A 23,027-nucleotide genomic window follows, 5' to 3' on the forward strand; every position below is an offset into this window, starting at 1 on the left:
CATTTGAAGGGTTTTTCAGGAAATAGTTTTGCTCTCCCCAAAACATTAATTTGATTCTAAAATTGAAATACACGACTTTTAGCAAAGTCCTACACAGTGGTGTAGTGGTGGCAGGTCATGCCGGGGCTCCGCTCCTGCACTTTTATTGCAGCTGGCTCCCAGCCAGGTTGCAGTCTGCTAGGGGAGGAGGAGGAAGGGAGCAGAGGAAGGGAGTGCGGGCAGCTGACAGCTGCCTCTTGTCTACCATGCAGAGCTGGCCAGACAAAGGGGGCGAGAGAGGGAGCCTGAGGGAGCTCTGTAGCCTCCTCTTGGTGGCCCCTGTTCTCCTCCTCAGCTATCAGCTTCTCCGCCCATCCCCACTGCATGCCCGGTGCTGCCCTCATCATCCTGCAACACCAGCCACCCATTCAGGGCTGCTGCTTCTGCTGGCCACAGCAGCAGCAGGAGTGTTGGGGGGGGAGCTGCCACCATGGTTTACTTGTGGGGCAGGGCAGGTGGCTTGAAGAGCCCTAGAGCAGTCGCTTCTGCTGCTACTGCTTGCAGCAGCTACTCATCAGTCCTGTGCCCCCAGCAAGCCCAGCCAGTTGTAGAGCAATGGCAAGCCACCATGCATGGGCTGCTGCAGTGAAAGACACTATGCACCCTGCGCCCCAAAACACGCTGGCCAAAATCAGACTCAGATAGGTCAGCTCAGTCAGTTTGTTGGTTGGTGGTGGTGGCGGTGGCAGCAGTAGCCAAAGAAGGCAGAGGGGTATGGGGTGTGGGGTCGGGGCGTGGGGAGGGCAGAGAGAAGAAAGAGGAAGTCTATGTGAGTGAAAAATAAATGAAAAGAAAATTTAAAAATTAAATTAAAATGATAAGAAATGCCTGAGAATAAATCCCATTGAAATCTAAATGCTTACTTCTGAGAAGACATGTACATGGATATTGGGAGCCCTGATGCAGCAGCTGCCTCGCCTGCCTCCGCACAGCTCTGGGCAGGGGCCGCAGAACTTCTCAATTGCTTCTCTCACCCAGCCTTTCCCAACCTTGTGCCCTTCAGATGTGTTGGACTGCAAATCTTATCATTTCCCCTCCCAGCCAGCATAGTCAGTATGCTGCCTGGAGCTGATGGAAGTTGTTGTCCAGCAAATCTGGAGGGCTCCAGGTTTGGGAAGGCTGCAGCCTGCTGCATTTCTTCTTGGCTGTTCCTGCAGAGGGTGAGGGCCTAAAGTGCAAATTACCAGCAACCTTGATGGTCTTTAAATAAATTTGTTAAGTAAAGCAGCGTTTTTCTTGTTCTCCCTCTCCCCTCACCCCACACTCATTTCCTCCATATATTTGCTTTGCACTTACTTGAGAGTAAGCCCACATACTTGAGAGTAAGCCCCATGGCCATGAGGCTTTATTCTATCCATATGATAGGGTTACTATTTTATCTGAGGTAGAAAAAAAATACATCACCATTGTTGTCCATATCTGATGTATTATTTATTTAATTAGGGCTCAAAGCTTGGCTGGCTGGGTAATGCTGGGAGTTGTAGTTCCCCCCCATCTAAACATGCATAGGATTGCACCCTTAATTGATTGGATGTATAGTCTACTTCATCCCAAAGGCTCAGGGCTGGTAGCAATATGCTAACCAATCTACTTTATCTATCCTGTTGCTGGTCACCAAAAGACAGTTTGAATAAAACATGTCTTCAGCTGCTTCCAGAAGATGCACAGACTTTGACTTTTACAATATATGTGGTACTTTACAGAGAATCATAAGCAAAACAGTCAGGTATCTGCCCCTAGAAGCTTACAATCAAAATTTAAATTTAATTTGTAATCTAAAATTACATAGCTGTTTGAAACTTAATTTTTGATTATACAAGTTATTATCATCATTATTATGTTCTCCTTTTTCCTCACACCATCTAGATATAATGTGCTTTTAGGAAATAAGGGTGTGGAGTCTTGTCCTCCTCTTGAAAATATGCACCCATTGTTTTGTACCTTTTATTTAACAACACACATAAAGCTGATTTACATACCCTTAACTGAGGTTTGTTTATGTTGGGGATCTTCATTATTGCATCACCCTTAAAACTCCTGATGCTTAAACTTGTTCTTGGCAGTTCTCCAAACTGTACCCAGTACCAGCAGCCAGAGCCAGCTAGAGCACCATCCTATCCCACTCCCACAAGTCCAGGACAGGAAAGGAGAACAGGGCTGCAGCAATACACCAGCTCCCTCAGTAAGTGTGTTTAGGACTTTACAGTGTGTGTGTGTGGGGGGGGGGGTGGAGAAATTTTAAGGAAAAATTTCTTTCACATCTTGATGAACGTGAAAAAGATAGAGGCAGATGGGTGGTGCAAATGCGAAGCAAGATGAGAAGCAATAATTCAGCTATTGAATTATTAAGATTCATTGTATGAGTTGGTTTGTGCCAGTTTTTAGGATTTATCACACAATCCTATGCATGTTTACTCAGAAGTCAGTCCCACTATGTTCAGTTGCCAGTTGGGTTTTCTCCCAGGTAAGTGTGCTTAGGACTGCAGCCTGAGCTGCCTTCCCAAGATCTCTGTAAATTTAATTCGAAATAAACACCCATTGGATTGCACTGTTAATTCTTGAACATTAATTTCTACAGTAAGCAGAACTGCCAAATGCAACCTGCTCTGTCAGCTACACTTTTTGGTACAAGGTTGGCATGTACCTGGGCAAACAAACCCTGGTGGAGGGAAGGGAAAGAGAAAAAAATCAGTTGTGGGGAGGGGAAAAAGAAGAGGTGTGTGTGTGTGTGTGTATGTGTGTTTCAATCCAGCTGGGTGTGTGGATGTCTCTCTTGGGGGAGGGGAGAGATATAATGAAGGAGCTTAGGAAAGGCTAATGGGTAGCGGTGGGGCGCTAAGGGAGTGTGCAAGGGGCTGTTTAAATGAGAAGGATCTGTCTATGAGGGCTGAGATGAGAGGATGAAGGTTCCATAGAGTATCATATTTTGAAAACATAAAATGTTCGTTTTTGAGTGGGTGGGTGGGTGGGTGGAAAAGCTTTTAACACCCCTGCATTTTTTCTCAGACGTCCAATTGAAATACCACTGCCTTACTCTCAGCTGCACTGTTTTTGGATCCCAGTTGAAGGCTGTATATCTTATAATCTTAGAAGGGGGCGTGGCTATGACTGTCACGAAGGGACCCTGCACTTTTCAATTTGCCACTACACTACTGGTCCTACAACTGATCAAAAGAATATGACGACAGCAGATGTTACGGAAACTGCATGCAGACTGGATAGATTTACAGCAGAATTGTATAATGAAATCACAGGTAGCCAAAGCCTCCCTCTTGAACTCTCTCTAGAAAAAGCTTTTGTTACATGCATACACATCTAATATATATTTAGGCCCTGCAGCTGTGAACTGAACATGGCACAAATCTCGCAAACCTATTTACCTGTAAAACCTGTACTTGGATTACAATGTGTTTTCAGTGTCATTCACGCCATAATGCTAACCCCGTTTTTTTACATTTTTTGTCCTATTGGGCAGTATCCAACGCTGCTGTGCACCAGCAAAACCCACCACTAGTGCAATGGGAAGCTAGTGCTTCCTAAAGCAACTGGAAATGAGCACAAATGCTTGTTTCCTGAATGAAACAGTTCAGCAGAGCTAGCAGAAGGGAGTTCCACTGATGTGTCCCATTCAAGAAACAAGCATTTTGGCTTCCAGGGTTGCTCTAGGAAGCGCTAGCTTCCCCTTGCGCTAGTGGTTGGTCCTACTGGCACAACACAAACAGTGGAGGTGCAGCGGCAGCATTGGATCCTGCCCAAAGTCTGTTAAGCTATTTAGAGCAGTGGTCTCGAAAGTCAGGTGCACGCACCCCAGAGGGTGTGCAAGACGATCCACTGGGTTGTGCGAGCTGCCTCCCGCTGCTCCTATGAGCTGCCGTTGTGTGCAAGGAGGGTGGCGGCAGCTGAAGGAAAGCAGGAAGATTAGCCCTTCCCACTCAGCAAAGCAGGAAGGAGATTAACCCTTCCCACTCCCCTTTCACAGAATGAAGCCAAGAAAGAAGTGGGCATTTTCCTCTCAGCTTCCATCCTGCCAAAGGAGAGCAATAAGGGTTAACTGCCCAGGAGGAGGTTAACCCTTTCTGCTCTCCTTTGGCAGATTGAAGCTGAGAAGAAAGCCCAAGAAGAAAGCATGTGCTTTCCTCTCAGCTGCCATGCTGCCGAAGGAGAGGAGGAAGGAGATTAACCCTTCCCACTCTCTTTTTGAAGCCTAGAGGGAAGCGGGCACATTCCTCTCAGCTTGCATCCTGCCAAAGGAGAACGGGAAGGGTTAACAGCCCGGGCCAAGCTACCAGTTGGCCAGGGAGTGGGGACTCTGTACAGGGTGCGGAGCTGGCGAGCGGGACTCCTAGCTCTGGTGCAAGCAGGAGCCTGGTCAAACTTGCCTTCCCCCCCCTTGCAAGTTGGCAGTGGTGCCCTCGCTCGATTGTCAGTTTATAGCAGTGACGTGTGCACAGTGAAGTGGATTTACAAATTATATTAATAATATTTTTTAAGTGATAGCAAATAGGGTTTTTGTACTGTTAAAATATTTTTTATTTTATTTATTAAAAATATTGTTTATTTCATCTTTATCTCATCCTGTTTAATTTTTATTTTTGTGTATGTCTTATAATGTACATAATATATTAGTTCGGTAGTACATATATAATTTATAAATAGATATACATATTGGGGGTGCATGCTCAAACATTTTTCACTGATAGGGGTGTGCAATCAAAAAGGTTTGGAGACCACTGATTTAGAGTATCTGATGCTAACTTGCTACTAAAGCTCTGCAGTAGAAATATGTCCATTATTAATAAATACATAGTAATACAGAATTGTTCGGCACATTTGTTCATGATTGGATGCATTTGGTGTACAATTAAAGAGCAGAAAAAGGTTTTTTTGTAATTTTTACTATAGATGTGACTTTAGTATGAACTTCCTTTCCCACAGTTTTTAATTAAAGGAGAAACATGGTGTACAGTTGTTGTCTTCTCATTTTCAATGTGCTGACAATTCAGGATGGTAGTGACTAATTTCTGGAGAGTTAGAAATATCCCAGCATGTGTATCCCCAAAGATTGCCTTTCAGCCTCTAAGAGCAAATGTTATTTTTAGTAAAGAAAAATAGTGCCAATATTAAAAGTTAATTAGTTAACTGTGTGCTTTTTAAATTAGGTAGCCAATTTTTCATGTATGTCATCATCAGTCAGTAGCTGACAATCTTTCATGTGTGCTTTCTCTATGTCCTGTTTAATAATTATTTTTTATGGGTGTATACCTAACTGTTTAAAAAGAAAGATTTAAGTCTTTTATATTGTATCCCTGTAAAACATGATGACTGTTTAATATTAAGCCACTTTTACCCTTGAATTGTCCTCCTGAGTTCAGTGGAAGTTTTGTCAAATGATGTGAGGGCAGTGCTTTTCCATTCAAGGTAATTGTTTGAGCGTGATGGGCTACATCCACCATTCCACTCATGCAATAGACTTTTTCTGTCCTCTCCTCCCCATGGCAGCCCCTGCATGCCCCATAATCTGTTCCAGAGGATCCCCTAACACCCAAGCGCACATTTGAGGGGAGCACAGGGCACTGCAGGGGAAGGGGGAAATTTACTCTGTTGGCAGATGTTGTTCCATCAGTGGATGGACACAGTTGGATTTTACCTGACATGAGCTATTTGTATGTATAGCAACATCACTTACTTAACAATTTGTTTCCCCTTTCAAAATTAAGATCAATGCTACTTCATGGGGTGGGAGCAATTATTCTCACCTTTTAAAACAGTTCTGGGCAACATTTTTCCCTCCAAGGGCCACATGTGGAAATGGGACTGGTGCTTGTGGTGTGTTGGACCTGGACTCTCTCTCCCGCTGCCTCTCTTTCACACATATACACAACACACAGCCCTCTGCCCATCCAATCACACAATCAGCCTCTTTGCAACAATCTCACTCTTCCCCTCACATCCACTCGCATTTACCCTTCCCTCTCGGCATGTTCAGATCTCATCATGCCTTCTTTATGCCCAGCTAATTGAAGCTGGAAACAGTTGAGGAGCTTGTCAACTGGCACTGTCCTTGGCTGTTTCCAGCACCAGTCAGTTGGCAAGTGGGAAGGGAAGAACGGGGAAGGGGCCTGTGCGCTGCATGGAAATCGGCTAAGGGCCACATGCTGCCTGTGAATTGCCCGTATGTGTTCAAAGGTATGTTGATACTTCTGGTTCTGATGCTAGTGCTTGAAAAAAATAAGTTCACAGAGGGGACTACTCAGGAGGGTGCCATTGGTCCACATTAAGTTTTCCACAACACATCAAATTCTGTTTTTTAATGTTTGAGAGAGCAAATAACTTAGTTTGGCAGAAAGAAGGCAGCTGGTGGGATATTAGTTTGAGATACTTCAAATTATTATTCTTTAGTATAGTGATTTCCTATAAGAATTCAAAGATGAATACTTTTTCTTCACAAATAAAATAATAACATTTCTCTGCCATTGAAACTGAAATTGGATTTTTGAAATGACTGGCTCTGGGGCTCTGAAATCAAATATTGCCTTGAAAATGTGCATTTAGCGAAAAGAAGGACAAACATATTCCTGACGAAACATTGTTTGGCATTAGGTTGCCTCATTGTGCAGTTGTTTGTTTTCTTGGCTGTATTGCATTTCCGGGCTTCTGTGCTTGATTTGATTTTACAAATTCCAACACTTCTTGCTAAAAAGACATGATAGTCAGGGTGCCAAGGTCAAGCAAAATAAAATAAGGTTTTGAATAAACTTCAGACTCATTCAGAAAATAAGGATTAATATGAATACAAGTCTCTGGCAAGTATCTGTCAGACGAGAAAAGCTAATGCTGTAGCATGGATGCAGTACATAAATCTTTGGCCGGGATGGGGCCAGCAATAGTATAAACATCTTCAAAGTTGACAGCTCAGTGTCCTCCTCTAGAAAGCCATCTCAAATAACTTGCAAGGATATTTGAATGTGTTCCAAAATATAAACTGTCCATTGTAATTCCAGTGATTTTTGTATCTAGTGAGATGAACTGGCTAGAGGATGGAAGAGCTTCATTTGGAACTTGATGAAGTCTTACAGACTCCTCCTGGCATGTGCCTGCCATGGCACTGAATGAATCAGAGGTTTTATTATGACAAATGTTTGCCTGTGCTGGCAAAGCGAGTAATAGATACAAATGTGAGTGGTACAACACAAATGCCGTGGGGACTCATTGTGGTGTTGAAGAGGAACTGGACTCCTGGTAGTGCTTCCCCATTGTAAACTTTATAGGGGCTTTGTGTTTAGCTAAAAGATTCTGAAAACTGGATGTAACAGTTATGTAAGCTCTGTTAAATGGCATCTAGTGGGAGTGGCTGTGGCTCAGTGGTAGAGCACATGCTTTGCACGAAGAAGGTTCAATCCCTGGCATCTCCAGGTAGTGCTAGGAGATCTTGCCTGAAACCCTGGAGAGCCTCTGCCAGCCAGTGTTGACAATACTGGGCTAGATAGACCACTGGTCTGGCTTGGTATAAGGCAACTTTGGTAGAGCACCTTTCTCAGGCTCCATCTCTTATTTGAGTTGAAGGACTAAATGGGCAGCCCAATGGCTTGGAGCCTAGCATTCCCCTGCTTCTATGATAATTCCCTGTAGATATGTGAAAGTGGTGGTCTGATGAATACTTGAGGTGGGGATGAGGGTCCCTGGCATGAGAGGGGTGGTAGCAGTTCCTTGTAGAGTGCAGGCCCTAAGGGCATGGACTCTGGAGGTTCTGATTCAGGGGGCCCTGGTTCAAGGGTCCCCAATCTGATGGGGTCTGGGTCGGGTTATAGTACCTTTGCTTCCAGTGCTACTGATCTGACTAGTCCCTCCTCCTCCTCGTCATTGCTCAGGCTGTTGCTCAATTTGGGGATCCTGACAGGTGAAGGTGATCTCCCTGCAGCCCATTTCTCCCCTTGAAAATCTGCTCTGGAAGGCTGGGGGACCCTCCAGAACAGTATGGGAAATGGTGTGGGAGGCTGCAGGGGTGAAGGAGGACTTGGCAAAAAAAAAAAAGTCGAGCCCCAGTTCCATGAGCAGAGGCTCCCATTGGATTACAAACGGAAGGACTTTGTGAGTGAAGGGGGTGAGAAATAAAGAGATGACACAACTGTATGGATTGAAAATTGGGCCGCATTTATTGACATTGATCTACGAAGGGAGATCCTTGGGCGGCTATTCTACTATGCTGGCTCTAGCCAGGCAATGTAATCAGGTGAAACATTCTTTGCCTGTTGGATGTCGATTATAGAATTGGCATCCCTCAGGATTTCCCCATTTGGGGAAAGGGGGGACATCCCCTATCACATTCCTCCAGGCTGTGAAACACCAGGTATACAAGGGGGGATGGCCTCACAACTCATCCTTATCCCCCCGCTGGGGCCGCAAAACTCTCAGTGGGAGGCCTCAAGTATCACCTGTCACCACCAATGATGCCTCAGAATGATCACCATCCTTATCCAGACAAACATAGCCCACCTAAACCAGTCTACCTAGGGAAATGTGACCAATTAAACTGAAAACAATTGGTCACACAACCTAAGATACTCCCACCTCACTTAAAGTGTGACACAGGCAAAAAGACACACAACCCAACTAATCAGATTGTATCCCCCAAATCCCTGCTGGTCCCTCACAGGATCGACCAGTTAAGACCCCTGCAAACAGGGAAGGAAGGAGCTGTGCTTCGAGGAGGCCAGGAGGAGGCCCCCGCATACTAATATCGCCCAGTAAGCCCCATCTTCGCCCAGTGGCACCACCCAGCCCAGCCAATGCAGGGCTTGCACAGAGGTGTCCTCATTCCCCTCCCCTGACAGTGCTCCCCGCTCCCCCTGCAATCAGACAAGCAGAACATGGGGTACGACATTTCCGTCCATAGCATGGCTGTTTTGGATCCAAGCCCCAGTGTTTTCCCCATAAGCATGTATCTTGCCTATGAAAGCCATAAACAGGCCCCATGTTGAACTCTGCTTTTTATTTTAAGGGAAGTTGGACCCAGCAATCGAATGTTTCACATCAGTTGAAGTTTCATGGTGAAATTTCATGGTTGCATTTCAGTGAAAATCTGTTGCTGTTTGCTGATATTTGGGGCTCCATCACACAGGCGGGGAATCCCACATCAATGCCAGTTCTTTCTCCATCCAATATCATTGCAGGACTGGGTCATTCTCTTTAGATGGCTGTCCCCGTCATGTTATTTTTCGTTTCTTTCCTTCTCACAGGGGTGATGATCCCGCTCAGAGGCATCACCACCTTTCCGCAAAAAAGCATTACACACGCTTGGGGTGTGGCGACAGCTCCTCCCTGGTTCCTGCCCCTTTCCCTCCCCTTGCACGTTACTGGTGGATGGGGACTGACATGCCGACAGCCCCCCCACCAATCCCCCCCACTTCCCCTTTCAGTGTTTTTGACAATCTCTGCCATTTATTCAGCCATTTACTTGCTGGGAATGCATAGCGGGGGGCATCCCAGCAGGTCAGAAGGCCAGCACGCTGCTTTGCCGACCTGCCGCTCTGCTGACTTGCTGCTCTGCCATTCTGCTGACCTGCTGCCTTGTTCAGAACGCTGCAGGCTGAAAACGGCAAGGACCCAAAGTGGTGCAGGCACGGGAAGGCGACACGCCCCACAGCCTGTCGTCACTGCCTTCGCCATCATGACCGCACCCCCAACAACCACCCACAGCCGCCAACACAGAGCGGTTCATTCGCACTGGAGGAGAAATACACTGGGAGGACATGGTGCTCCATTTGCGCATATTTGGAAAAACACATTTTTTTCTGTTTGAGGAAAACACGGGATAGGTGGGTGGAAATGGTGGGATAATGACTGGACGATGGCGATGTCATGTAGTGGACCCGCACAATTTAGTGAGTGGCCAGTCATGAATGTGCAATAAACTGGAGGTGTAGAGACGCCCTTGGAGCAGGAGAAAATAGAGGTAATAGAGGGATTTCTCTATAGAAATAGATGTATAGATGGCTTGTATAGATGGCATTTGGAGGTTGTTCTCTCAGTGTTATCTTGAAGGATGTCCTTGTGTAGATATGGAACTCCAGGGCGTTACATCCATAGGAATAATCTATTGCTGGATACTGTACTGTTGTTTATGTGCTGATTCTGGAGTTGTTAGTGCCCTCAAATTAGAGATTTGACCTCTTTCACCGAAAAAACAAATAAGACTCAAGACATAATGACATGTTTGAGCTTAGGTTCTGCAGTCATATTGCCACTTAAGCATAAAGAAAATATCATTATGTGATTTAGTTTTTCTGCTGCTATATTCTTATGGATCTATTTTGAATTCAGTAAACATCATTATCTTGGTTAAGGAAGTGTTACTGATAATTTCAATATACTTTCAGTGTAGCAAAACACACACACATGCACACACGCACCACAGCCCAGCTGAATACATATTTTAGCATCGTAGAATTCCACTTTCAAATCTAGAGCAAATGTCTGAGTGAAATGGTAATAGCTTTATCATTACATTTGACATAGTACCTTTTTGTTTATTTGTTTTTAATTTTACACCCTGTTCTGGAACATCATCAAACTCTATTTGACAGAACTTTTACTCATAAATAAAACTGTTCCTTTGCTTAATATCCACAGAGGGAGAAACATGGCATCCTTTCCCCTAATATACTTTAATTAATTAACCTTCATTAGATTGACCATATGAGTAAGGCTTGCAGACATTGCTGTCACAATTAACTCGGTATAAAATGGAATAATAACTGCAGCATTCATCCTCTGGTATCTACTATTAAAAAGTAAAGGTAAAGGTGTCCCCAACCAGTCGTGTCCGACTCTAGGGTGCGGTGCTCATCCCCGTTTCTAAGCCGAAGAGCCAGCGCCGTCCGAAGACGCTTCCGTGGTCATGTGGCCGGCATGACTGAACACCGAGGTGCACGGAACGCTGTTACCTTTCCCGCCAAGGCGGTACCTATTTATCTACTTGCAATTTCTTGCTTTTGAACTGCTAGGTTGGCAGAAGCTGGGACTGAAGACGGGAGCTCACTCCGTCATGCAGCACTCGGGTCTCGAACTGCTGACCTGCCGACCTTCCAGTCTGCAGTTCAGCGTCTTAACCACTAAGCCAGGCAAAGTTTTTGATTATGTGTCCCAAATCAAATTCAGTTCTGTTATACAGTGTCTCCCCCCAACCCCATTTCTGGTAAATGTTTGTTGACCTTTTTTTAGCACACCCAAAAAAATATTGGAGAGTGAATTCATATTTTTAACATGTCTCTTGAGAGTGGCTTCATCTCCCAGGATGGGCTGTAGATCTCTGATAGTGTGTTGCGGCAATCTGTCATTTCTTCAGCCATTTACTTGCTGGGAATGCATAGGAGGGGCATCCCAGCAGGTCAGAAGGCCAGCACGCTGCTTTGCCGACCTGCCGCTCTGCTGACCTGCTGCCTTGTTCAGAATGCTGCAGGCTGAAAATAGCAAGGACCCAAAGTGGTGCAGGCACGGGAAGGCGACATGCCCCACAGCCTGTCGTCACTGCCTTCATGACCGCACCCCCCAACAACCACCCACAGCTGCCAACACAGAGCGGTTCATTCGCATTGGAGGAGAAATACACAGGGAGGTATTAACTGTGAATTATAGGTGACCATTAAAGGTATTCTGTTAAGGTTTTTATCTTGCAGGTGTTGGGTTTACTTCTAGATGATAATTAATAATCTTATCTATTTACCAAGTTTGGGTGGTGTCTGAACTTTAAGAATACTTCTTGAAGTTTATTCAACTAATTGTCAAGATTTTGTTCATCAGAGCGTATGTGTCTGTAACACATAGGTTACAATGTATCCTGGGTGTAAACAATGGATTTCTATTTTTAATGTGATAAGGAAGCTAACTGCTTTCATGTAGACATGTGTATCGGTCAGTAGGTTTTCTATATAAAGTAGTATGAAGGTGGCTGTTCTTCAAAATGATGGTAGTATCCAGAAAATCTACATCCATGTAGGAGTAGGTAATGCTAAAGTTGATAGTAGGAATAAAGGCATTAAAATAACTATGGAAATCCTTCAATAATTCTTCCCCATGTGTCCAAATTAGGAAGATATAATCAATGTTTCACTGCTGTTCAGACCCAAGCCTCCAGTTCCACTTAAAGCATCTGATGAAGTGAGTTGTAACCCACAAAACTCATGCTAATTCATTAAAATATCTGAACAACTGAAACAGTCCGTATGTGTGCTACATGTAACCCTTTATTTTGCAATAGAAATGGCAGATGCAGGCCCCTGGACCATATCGGGCCCATACCAGCATATGAAGGATTGAAGCCCCACCCTCCATGCTAGAAACTCCATCAGGAATGGGCCCTTGCATTTACCTTAGAGTAAAAATGAAAGACATAGGTGCTTGCTATGTCTTTAAAGTAATGTCTGTTTTTAAAGTAACATCAGAAGCCACGAAGTCTAGTAACCATGGGAACAAGAGAATACTGAGGGGACAGTTGGTCCTTCTGACCCTGCGTGACTGGAAATAAGAAGGGCTACTGGTAAGTTCCACAGACCTGTGGAAACTGGCAACAAAGTTGTACCTGTGTGTCTAGTTTTCCTTAGCAAAGGACAGCACTCTTGGAGGGCCTAGCAGTTGCTTATTGAAAGGCTCTTTGGGGAATCGTTCTGAGGCTTTCAGCAAGACTGAATCTCTTGCTGTGCTGTGGACAAGCGGAATAACTGTGTGGGGAGGTGGAAAAAGAATGAGTGAGAGTTGAGGGGGGCCCTCTGGTGCCCTCTTTTTCCTGTCCTGCCTGCCTTTTTACCGTGAGGAGTGAGAGAGCATGTGCGCACGCAGAACATTTCTGTTCCTATCCCTCCTGCGAGGCACGGTCATGGAGGGAAATATCTGTGTGTCAGAACAGTGCAATTGCTGGAGATAAAACTGCTGGTGTTTACAGCAAGACAGGCGCAGTGAGCTAGGGGCTTCATTTCTCCCCCACCCCCAATGCTGAGGTATCTAGTGGTCATAGAAGGGATAAATCTTTCCTGTTCTTTCACCTCTGCTGGAAATCCCAGTAAGGGAGTGCAGAACATATCTCAGTGTTGTCTGTGTCAACATTAAAAAAAAAGAATCAGTCAAATTTCATGTCTCTAGTTGTTAAGCATATATGTAATACTTTGAACATTCATGTCATGCACATTATCTCAGTAATCCTTACGTTGACTTTATAAGGTATCTCATTATTATTATTATTATTATTATTATTATTTCAGAACTGCAGATGTGGGCAGAGGCTGAGAGAGAGTGGCTTACTTAAGGCAACTTAATAAATTGATAGCTGAGTTGAAATTTGAACTCAGGACTTCCCTGCTTAAAATATATACTCTTGGTCACGATACAGTGCCATATTTCTTACCCAGTCAAAATTCTTTAGTTTACATTGCCTGCAGTGCAAAGACCAATATATCATGGCTCAGTTATTTTGCTACCGTGTGGCTCATCCCTCTCCTTAGAGTGTTCTAAATGCTGTGATCATTTGTGTTCTAAATGCTGTGATCATGAGCCCATCAAATACATTTCCTTTCACTTGCTCATTTTTTGATTGCACATTGCTTTGTCAGTGAGTGACATTTTGCTGAGTGGTACGATATGCTTGGCAGTGCTTGTGAGGTTTTGAAGTAACGATTGACAGCAATGAAATGTCTAATGTGTGATCTGGCCATTACTGTACTAATCCTGACTGTGAATTCCACACCAGCAAATTGTCCAACATTAAGGAGCCTGCCCTGTGGGAATTGTCTGCCTGCAAGAGGACAGCATGACACTCAGTAGGATTATTTTCAAGCACTAATGCTAATTGCTCCCTTCTCCAAGAAGCACAGCGCTGCTGTAATATTTTATTTCACTCCATTTATTCAGTAGGAAACTGTACCAATGGGATTACATACCCAGTGATTAGTCTAGGATCTACTTACTCATGTGTAGCATTGCCTTTGTTAGGCCTTCTTCTGGCTAAACTCGAACTGCTTTAGGATTGCAGGATCATGCTCCAGAACTCACTAGGATGCGGATAGTTGCAAGTCCCATTCGATGCAATTGGGCTTTTCAAGCACATTGCTTTGAGGATTGTTAAGCCTTTTTATGAAGCTTTGATTTATTCAGCAGCAATATACAATACATGTCATAAAGAATTAGGCAGGCTTCCTGATACAGTGGATAAATTCCTATGGTAACCTTCAAAAGTAATACTACTTTATTTAGCAGTTGGGATCAAGTCCCTGGATTTCTTACCAACTGCTAAGTTCTGCAGAGGTAGTTACTAATAGAGGCTGACACTTGTGGATTTATGAATATCATAGATCTAGATAACCTCAGGAATCATTGTAGTTGTTATACAACGTAAGATATTAAGACAGTGTCTGGGGGACATAGGATATTTTGGCTTCCTGGATCCGGGCTCAGAGACAGGGCTCCAAGTTCAGAGCCAGGAAACCGAGCTCCCCTTCCCCTTGCAGCCAGCGCAGAGAGAACTGCGCTGGCTGCTGCTACAAGCTCGCAAACACGCGTTCACAGGGAGTGAAAGGGGGCATTCCTGGGGAAGGGAGGAGACCAGGGTGGCAAGAGACCAGGACAGACAAATCGGATGGCCACTCCAGCCTCCTTCCTTCTCCCTCCCCAAAGCCACTGCTAGACAGGCAAAAACGCCCATCTATCTTAAATGCAGAGTGGGAGGCATGAGGCGCCTCCTGCTCTGCATAGGATGCTCATAAGCCTTCAAGTTCAGAGGCTCACAAGTATTGCGCCTGAAAAGAAAGAAAAATATCTTAAAATACACTGCTGATTTGAAATTTGTTCCTTAATATATCACACAGTGGCCTTTTAACCTTGCTATATACTCCCACCCCTGAAATCTGATTGTACTTCCCTTTCCCATGCTTCTCATTTTGTGCTGTTATATATCTTATTTATTAAAGATGCTATTTTATTTATTAAAATCTTTATCCTGCTTTTCCATTTGAAAAATCCACGATAGCTAAAAATAATTAAAATCCAATACAAAATAAAACTGCAACATTATCAGAAGAAGGTAAACATCTATCAAAACCGAAAAACAAATATTAACAGCAGTGGGTAAGTACAAATCCATACCAACACCATCACACAATGCTGAAAGCCTGACAGAACAACACTACTTAAGACAGACATGTAAAAGACAGCAGAGGAGAAGTCTGGCACAAGTTCTTAGGAATGTGGTTAACCAGTGTTGGGGCTGCTGTGGTGAAGGCTCTAACCTACATAGCCATGTATGTTAGATGGTAGTGGCACACAGAGCAGAGATTCTGAAGAAGATATTAATATGTGGATAGACTCGTATAGGAAAGGATGGTCCTTCACATAACTGGCACCCAGGGGTAGGCAACCGGGTGCCCTCCAGATGTTTTGGGCTACAATTCCCAAAATACCTGACCAGTGGCCATACTGGCTGGAGCTTCTGGGAATTGTAGTCCAAAACATCTGGAGGGTTACCTACTCCTGATGTACGGTTTTAAAGATCAACACGAGCACTTTAAATTGGACCCAGAAACTAACTGGGAACCAATTGTTGTATAACTGGTGTAAGATTGGTATGTAATATGTTCCAAGCATCCAAATCCAGTCAATAATGTGGCAGCAGCATTCTATACCAATTGGAGTTTCCATGTACTTTTCAAAGGCAGCCCCACCTAAAAAGCAGCTCAGTAGCCCAGTCTGGATGTGACGAAGACATAAATTACTGTCACCAAGTTCTTCTTCAGGAACAGGTGGAGCTGGTAAACCATTATAGGCTGGTAAAATGCATTATTGGCCACAGTGGTTTAGAGCCCACCTAAACTCTGGGCCTGAGTCTTCAGAGGGACATGCTACGCCATCCAATACAAGCTATATCACTATTTCCAAGTCAGCCAGATTCCCAATTCACATAACTTTTATCTTGTCTGGGTTATGTTTCAGCTTGGTCATCCTCATCTGGACAATCATTGGCCCCAAACATCAGTTGAGGACTTCACCTTACTCCCTAGGATTTAGTGAAAAGAAATGAGAGAGAGGGAGAAAGAGTTAGAGGCCCTTGCTGCATCCTACAAGCCAAAAGCCACAGGGTAGAACAGCAGTCTCCCAGCACCATTTTTTGATAGCTGATCCCCAAGAAGGACCAGAACCTTTGCAAAACAGATGTGAACAGAGAACCCCTTATGCAAATGCTAGATGCACCAAAGATCAATGCAGTAATTTATCCATACACATGATTTATTTTCCACATAGCTTAAAGACTATTACGGTGAAGTACATGACACACTGTGTATACTTCTGATCAAATCAGTGTAACTAGCATCTTAAATACTTCATATGCCCTGATGCTCACCTCCTGTTTGAGCATCATGTCTTTGAGACATTGCTTGGTATCCTTGCTGACAAGAGTGCTTGGGAAATGTCATGTTGCATAAGCACTGCTTTTTGAGAATGTGGAAAAGTTTGAAAGCTCAATCTAAGAACTCTTGAGTGCTATCTTAAAACCTACATGTTTATGGAAATAGAAAGTTGTGAGATTTCTTGGGAAGATGTCTTGAGATTCATAATTTCACTTACTGGTTTAATGGAAATTATGTGTAAGCTGTATGGTTGAATTGATATGATTCTTTCCATTTTATCTCTAAAGGCTTTTCTTATACACGTCATTGATGTTTCAGAGCTGAGTTTAAGTGCCATATATATCTCATCTCACACTCGGGCACTTACTTGGGGGTGCTTTTATCAATGAAACTGCATTTAAAATTACCTGCAAAGCACTGTGAAATATTTATTCAACTGAAGTCAGTAAATGGGGTTGGGGGAGAGAGAGAGAGAGAGAGAGAATGAGAATTGAGTACATGCAGTGCAGGGTAGATTTCGTCCAAAGGTCAGCATTATCTTGCCTGATAAACTGTTAGGTTAGATGGACCCATAGAATTATGCAGGATTGAAAGGGATCTCAGTTGTTCAGGTTGTTTTTCATTACATAGTTCCTGCCCCTTGTCAGTGACCTGACCACCAAGTGGGATTTGCTTGATCTTGCATATTCACCTGCACTGTCAAGATTTTGTAGAACTAAATCATCTTCAGCAAATGACCCTCCTGTCTTAAAAGCTTCCAAGGAGAACAGTTTTTCTGATCATCTTCTTTTGCATCAACTGTACTTATAGTATTCTTCTCAGTGACTTTCATAGCCAGAGCTTCTTTTTAAAACCTCTTGGAAGTGGTTGTCATGTGTATTTCTACCCCTTATTCTTCCAGTAGAAGTAAAAATTATTAATAGTGAAAACTGAGCAGCTTTTCTGTTTGCAATACTCAGAGTGACTTACAATTAATAAAAACAAAGCTTAAATTTGTTAGAAACTCGTTTACCTAATCATGACTTGTAAAATAACCTCGTGACACGCGTTCAAGCAGCACTCTATGTTTATTAAGCACATTTGTAAAGGTGGGTGTCCTAGCTGAGTAGGCACACCTGGTAATCAGGACAGTTTTTATTCCCTTTCCCTGGCCGCTGAGTCCCTCCCTTGTTTCCCCATTGGCTGGGTACTCCAAAGTTCACAGCCTATCCCGTCTGCCTTTTTCGGCCCTGTGCCACTCCGCCCCTGTTTACATCTCCCCTTACTCTACTTCTAAAGCCCCTTGCCCATGTTTACAATTCTCCTTTTATGGCTTCCACTTTGCTTGGCTTACCCACACTTTGACCTCAGTCTAAGTTTCTGACCACAAAGTACCTTAGACACTTGTTTCCACATCCTGTCTCAGCTCAGCTAGTGCAAAAAGCATTTGTGACCTATATAATGCAAAAGCAACATTGTAACCCTTTCCTACAATCCCCCCTTTTTCTTGTACACCATTTCATTGCTTTTTGCACATCTAACTTAATGAAGCTTCAAACCTTGCTAATATAGTTTCACTCTCTCTTTCCTGGTTTTGTTCGTCTTCAGAATTGACTTCATTTATTAGCATTATATTGTCACTGTATGGTGGAGGTTCTAAGGGCATCTGCTTTGAAATTGCCGTTTCTATTAATCTCTGTGCTAAGCCTCTTATGCAGGGAATGATGCAACACCCCAGAGCAGTGAGTACTCCTGCCACTATGACTAAAGAGGTAAGAGCAGAGATTACCATTCCCTTCCACTTTCTAAACCAGGATTCTAACCACCCAGTGAGAGAAGTATCTACCCCCGAATTTTCTGCCATCTCTTCCGCTAGGGTAGTGAGTCCTTGAAGAGCCTTGGAGATTGTACCATCTGGGGCAGTGTTATTAGGGATGAAGGTGCAGCATTTACCTCTTAACATTACACACACACACACACCACCTTTCTCTGCTAATGTCATATCTAGGACCATCCGATTTTCCTAGGCCATTCTGCTAGTGGCTTCTAACTGTTCGGCAATTCTTTTGACTGCATCTCTGGTATAATTTATAAATCTCTGTTGGTTATAATATATATAATTAATCCAATCTACATTCTTATTTATTGTGGCCCACTAAAAAGAGAAATGACTTAAACCCTGCTGCTACCTGGTTTCTTGCTTTAAATTCGTCTGGAACTCTTCTAGGGACTCCTATTGAATCTATATAAATTCTTTCAGCAAAGGAGACCCCAAGCGACCTCTTTCGTCGACTCTGTTTCTTTGGGATAGTTATTTTTTTCTTTTTCAAATGCCAAGATGAATGGTATAGCCAATTGAACAATTGCACAAGTGCCTCCCCAATTCCTAGGTAGAGTGGGTCTTAGGACCTTACCTCCGCAATATCACCATAAATCCGCTCTAGGGATGTTCAGCGAGGTATAATTGTCTCCCGTCTCATCAGTTACATTTAACACCATTGTACAGGTTTCAATTCTCCCAGCTCTTTGGCACCATTTCTTCCCTGTCGTGAGAGACAAGTAGTATGGTTTCCTATAGCAGCGGAGAACACCGGAGGTACCTGTATATCTTCATTCTTTAATGGTGGGAACAGAAGAGACAGGGACTTGCAGATCTTGTTACCCCATGCTGTGGTATCTTGGTATAATGCCAACAGGCATTGCATTCCAGAGGCATCTTTCTCCCAGCCAACAGGAAAAGGGACAATCTGGGCTACTGGGTGCCCAGAGGCACACACATAGCAATTGCTTTTATTTAAACTTTTAACAGTATATTTTATCCATTCCAGCCAGGCATTTGTGTCTCCATATCCTGTTTTTATTTCAAAAGTCTGCCTAAGGTCCTGAACATCTATAATCTCTACTACCTTTGGGTCATTATGTGGTTTAAAGGGTTTCACTTCAGGCATCACAGTGGGCTTTTCTGGAGTTTGACTTGTTATTTTGGGGACTACTCTTATCTGGAAGCAACATGCTCGAGGATCAGCTCCTGATACTGATATCCCCATTCCAAATTTAGTATTGTTGATACTAACCTTTAGTGTATATCCTTAATTTCCTCTGTCCATTCAGTGTGTTGGATCATCGTATAGACTTGGTTACACTGCTTACTCTGGCACTTAGGATTAAACGAGCTCCTTATGATTTGGATAATTTGCTTTTGCCAGGAGGAAGTTGAGAACGTCCATCCTTGTGGTTTGGTTGTCCACCAAACATCCTCCCAAACTGGACAATCATTGTCTGGACACATATACTTATTACTCGTGTAGTATTGCTGTTGGCTGTCCACATCACCACAATCCAACATACTACATACATCAAATTGAACTGTTTGGGGTTGAGCTGATTCAGTTACATTGATCGTGAACCATACTGGGTTAGAATATTGCCTAATAGGTTTATGTATGGCTGCATATGGGGTAGGCAGGACCTGGAGTGATGAATTTATACTTCGTATGAGGATAATTATTATTGCCAAGGCAGTACTTGCCATCCTGGAAAGAAGGGGATACCCCTAGGTGAGAGCTCTTGGGGAGAGGGTCTTATTGCCAATTCTTCTCAGGAAATACCAGGGATACCACTCCTGTGTCCCCACTCAATGGCCTTGTAAGATCCAGAACCATACCAATTCTCCAGCCCCCCCTAACTTTGGAAGTGCTATATTTCTTTTTTCTATCCTCAAATCCCAATAGAAGCACAGGGGTCCCTCCCAGACCACAGATGAGCCTGGACCTGTAGTCCAGCTGTCCACTAGAGGGTGGACTAACCTGCAAAATTGCTCTTCTGGGGTCCAGGAAGGATTGTTCTCTGGCCCAGCGTCCCACCCAGGAATAGATGCAGCAATGTCCATTTAACTTAAGTTTTTTTCAAAACCAATCTAGTGGGAGAGTCTGTTTTGGTTACTACCCAGGAGTCACCCTTCTGGGGTTCTTTGACAGGTCCTTTCACACAGGTGAAACCCCTCTCAGCAGTTCCGACAGCATTTTCTGTTGTCAACAGCACTTGGAAGGGTCCTTCCCAACTTGGTTAAAGTTTGGCTTCTTTCCACGATCTTATCAACACCCGCTCTCCTGGCTGGATATTATGGACCATGAACTCCAGGGGCGGTGTTTGTGCCAACAATCCTTTTTCTCTGAGGAGAGATAGAGAAGACGACAGCCCAAGTATATATTGCTTCAAGAATCGATCTTTGGTTTCATATTGAGGCAGTTCTCCAAGTTGATCCATATATGGGAGACCAAATAATATTTTATATGGAGATAATCTTTCTGCGGGGTCGTCCGTATTCTCAATAATGCTATGGGGAAACACTTAGTCCATGGCAGCCTGGTTTCTAGGATTAATTTACTTAATGTACTCTTTATCGTTTGATTCATTCTTTCGACTCTTCCTGAAGATGGAGGATGCCATGGAGTATGGTACTCTCACGCAATACCCAGTCCTCTCATTATTCCCTGTAGCACCTTGGAAGTGAAATGACTTCCCTGATCAGAATCTGTGTACTCTACAATTCCATATCGGGGCACAATGTGTTCCAGGATTACTCTACTTACTCCTACAGCCGTGGCAGTTGACATCGGGTATGCCTCTATCCAGTGTGTCAAATGGTCTACTAAAACCAAAATATACTTTAATCGACCCACCAGAGGGAGTTCTGTAAAGTCAACCTGGATACTTGGGAAAGGACGCAAGCTTGGCTTATGCCCTCCTTGGGGTTGTTTTCTCAATACCTTCTTATTAATTTTTTTTTTTACAAATTAGACATCTTTCACATATTTGTTTGGCCACTGTGTACATTCTTACACACCTATATTTTCTAAGCACTAGATTACACATTGCTTGAATCCCCCAGTGACTTCCCTGATGTAAAATAGCCATAATTTCCCTTATAATTGGTTTGTTGACCATGTCTTTGCCATCTGGAATTATCCACTTCCCTTCTTCTACCTCCACTGCCCCTAATTTTTGTAGTTCTAATTTTTCCTTCTCTGTCTATACCGGTTTCTCCGGTATTTGTGGCAACTTGGGGGTTATGGTACACATCTTTACAATTTCTTCTCGTATTGCAGCTTCTTGTGCTGCCTTATCTGCCAGTGCATTTCCCCGTGGTTTAAATGATGTACCGTTCTGGTGTCCGTCAACATGGACTACAGCTATTTCTCTAGGTAAGAGTAAGCTTTTCAGCACCTGTTGTACTAGTTCACTGTCTATTAATTCTTTTCCTCTACTGTTTGTTAAACCTCTTTCATGCCATATTTTCCCAAACGTGTGAACCACCCCGTATGCATGTTTGGAATCCGTGTAAATTGTTCCGTCCTGTTTCTTTAACAGCTGGAGGGCCTGATTTAAAGCATATAGTTCACATGTCTGGGCTGACCAATTATTAGGTAGCCTTCCTGACTCTACTCTCTCTGTGGTGATGCCATCCTTTTGAATCAGTAGATTCCATCTTTTTCTCCACAACCTGGTCTACTGTACTGACCATCATTTTGACGGTTCGTTTTTGCTTCTCATCCTCTCTCTTAACATACACCTTCTGTGCCTCTGTCAACAATTCTTCAATGGTTTTATCACTCCAGTTTTCTAACTTCTCTAGTTTCTTTTTAATATCTGGCCATGATTTTGTTACAAAATTAACCTTTAATAGTATCTGACTTACTGGATCTTCAGTATTTATGCCAGAATATTTTCTCATCCGATCCTTTAGTCGTTGGAGGAAATCAGATGGTGGTTCCTCCTTGCCTTGTTGAATTTTAAAGGCTTTGGTCAAGTTCTGGGACCTGGGTACTGCAAGTTTGATTCCTTTAATTATCAACACCCTAAGGTCTTGCATATTAATCTGGTGTTGGTCTTCTTGGTGGTTTCAGCCTGGATCTCGGTTAGGATATTTTTGATCAGCCAGGACCACTCCCTGCCCAGGGGGATGCTCTTTTTCCCATTCAGCCATTGCTGCTCTCCTAACCATGGCCCTTTCTTCTCCCAAGAACAGGATGGCTATAACAGACAATAATTTCCCCCAGGTATATATATTAGGTCCCAGAAATTGATCAAATTGCTCCCCCAGTCCTACGGGATCTTCTATTAAAGACTTAATCTCCTTCTTAAAGTTTCATATTTTTGAACTATTGAGTGGGGCATTTACAAACCCCACTTGTCCCTGTCTTATTGGGACCTCCCGTAAGGGGTACATCTTTGCTCCCTCAAGTGTCACATCCGGTGAGGGATATTCTTGGTTTACCTCTGAATCACTGTCAGATCCTTTTGGTGTACTATTGACCTTCCTTCGGCCCCCTTGAGGGATAGGGAAATTTACTACATCTCTCTTTAATTGGGCTAATTCTCTTCCCAATCTCCCATACAGTTCACTGGGCATTGTTGATGTCGTTGTCTGGGTCTCCTGTCCTATCTCCCTGTCTTCTTCTTCCACCAAAGGAGGAATATTTGGCTCTTGTGCCATAGGAACATAAGGGGGTGGGAGGTGGGACAGGGGATCCCAGGACTCTGGGTTATTCTCAGGGGGATTTTCTTCCTTCCTACTTTTCCCTGACCTCAGGGGACATAGTGTCACTACTTCGTTCCCTA

The 23,027-nt window shown here is 43.6% G+C and overlaps 1 protein-coding gene across 9 annotated transcripts in view; it reads left to right on the forward strand.

Moving 5' to 3' along the window:
- GULP1 (GULP PTB domain containing engulfment adaptor 1) overlaps positions 1–23,027 on the forward strand; it is a 276,060-nt gene that overhangs the window by 33,689 nt on the left and 219,344 nt on the right. For 2 of the 9 annotated variants that reach the window (XM_084815658.1, XM_084815715.1), the window contains exon 2: positions 2,103–2,221. The exons of the other annotated variants lie outside the window; for them this stretch is intronic. The gene's annotated coding sequence lies outside the window, so the exon portion shown is untranslated. The remainder of the gene's footprint in view (positions 1–2,102; positions 2,222–23,027) is intronic. 9 annotated transcript variants of the gene reach the window in all.

The sequence above is a fragment of the Heloderma suspectum genome, chromosome 1, assembly GCF_057233095.1.
Source record: "Heloderma suspectum isolate Gila_16-S chromosome 1, 16-S_ref, whole genome shotgun sequence".
Taxonomy (NCBI): domain Eukaryota; kingdom Metazoa; phylum Chordata; class Lepidosauria; order Squamata; family Helodermatidae; genus Heloderma; species Heloderma suspectum.